The sequence below is a fragment of the Condylura cristata genome, unplaced genomic scaffold, assembly GCF_000260355.1.
Source record: "Condylura cristata isolate star-nosed mole 26May11 unplaced genomic scaffold, ConCri1.0 scaffold00009, whole genome shotgun sequence".
Classification (NCBI taxonomy): Eukaryota; Metazoa; Chordata; class Mammalia; order Eulipotyphla; family Talpidae; genus Condylura; species Condylura cristata.
The window spans coordinates 48,373,794-48,375,687 of record NW_004567110.1 but is presented as its reverse complement, the minus strand read 5'-3'; positions in this window follow the sequence as shown (position 1 = coordinate 48,375,687).

The window sequence follows — 1,894 nt, the reverse complement described above, 5'->3', positions numbered from 1 at the left end:
GTGCTGTGCTTTAACCCGCTGCGCCACCAGGGAGGGCCCGGTAATAGCTTTTTAATTTTTGAAAAGCACTCATTAAGCCATCCACTGCGCTGCTTATAAACATACTGCTATTTGCTATTCGTCGTGTTTTTATTACCCTTCTTTCCTTTCATTGTTTTTTATCGGGCCCTGACCGCAAAACAGTAGTCTTAGTGGTGGAGGAGACAGAATTATCATTTTGTTGGCAGAAACATTACGCATGAAAACATTAAAAGAATTGAGTCAGTAAAATGCATTCTAACACCTCAAAACTGAGTGCAAGAACTTAGAAAATTCAGCACAAAATTTACTTGCCTCAAAAAATGTTTATGACTACCTAACCCTAGAGAAACAATTTATAATTATACTCACTTCAGAAAAGGATTCTGAAGTGTTTGTTGTATGCTACTTACAGGTTTAAGAATCTTTCTTTGGGACTCCGGATTTTTTTGGTCAAGTATTGACTTAGGTCTCAGGCTGCCATCACAGACTATTGAGTCCTTATTACTTCTGTCCCTATTTGTGGCAGCCACTTCCACTAGGCCTTTACCTGCAACTGAAGGAACCCCAGTGGGAGCCACCATTATTAAAAGATGTAAAAAAGGGTGAATTTGGATGCTGAACTCATAGATGTTCTCTAAGCAAGTTCTCAGTGCTTAGTATTACATGAGAGGGAACTGTTACAGGGCAAGATGAGAGGCAACCCAGACCCCAGAACCCCCACCCCAAACCTTGCGGTTCTAGATAGGTTCTGCCATCCGACATCAAGACAAAACATAGATGAGAATAAGAGCTTCCTAAGAATTTCAATGGAAAGAAACTTAAATGTAATTAGTGTGCAATACAGAAAAGGGAAAGAATAAAGTTTCCAAATCAAGCACCTGAAGTTACCTATCACCTCGTCAGCAAATGCTCAGCCAAAACAGGGTTGGCCCTTAGAAGGGCCTCTGAGGCCGCAAAGCCTGCCACAAGTCTAAAACACCTTCTGATGAGGACCCATAGAAAAGGGGCAGAAGGGAGACAGAATATCTGTAAGGAAAAGAGCAAAATCCAAGTCCAAATCAAAGCTGCCACTGTTTACCTCTCCCACCCCCACTACGGCTCTTTCAACCAATCCAGGACCAAGAAGCAAGTACATTCTTTGCGTGTCTCTCTGCTCCATGTACTTCTTTCAGGTCTCCTTTGGGCTCTCATCTTTCTTCCTCCTCCAGTCTCCTCTGCAGCTTCTCCTGTCTCCTTTGTCCCACCCTCCCTTGGGTGGGATAGGGAAACTGGAACCTCCCATTTTCCTTGGGACTACCCTGTTAACAGAACTAGAGACCAAACAGACATTAGAAAGAAACTAGACACTTCCTCTGCCATAGTTCCCTGTTAGGACACCTCCTGAATTGCTGCAGCTTTTCCTTTCCTCCTTCTGCATGAGCTCACATGGCATTAATTATCCTCTGCTTCCAATAGATGACTTCCCTGAGCTGATGGTATGGAAGGGACCACTGAATTGATGACTTTGGTCTTTCTTCCTATTCTACAGTTAAATACCATGACTAAAATTTAGGTGTTTCTAAAACTCCATAATCAACCATTTTAAGTCAGTTATGTTAATTGATCAGTGGTGTCATTAGTTAAATGTTTGTTTTCAACTATACACATAAATATTCAACTCAATGACTTTATTGATTTACTGATCAATTACTAGCTTTATAGGCATAACATTGGTTTGTATCATTGTATAACTTTCAGGTGTACAAATTTATACTTTGACTTATATAAGCACACAGATGTGAGCAACAATAAAAGTCATTTTTATTAAGTAGTTTATAGTTTTGTTTTTTAATAAGGAGGGTATTATTCTATCAGAAATGCAGATGTAGGTGGT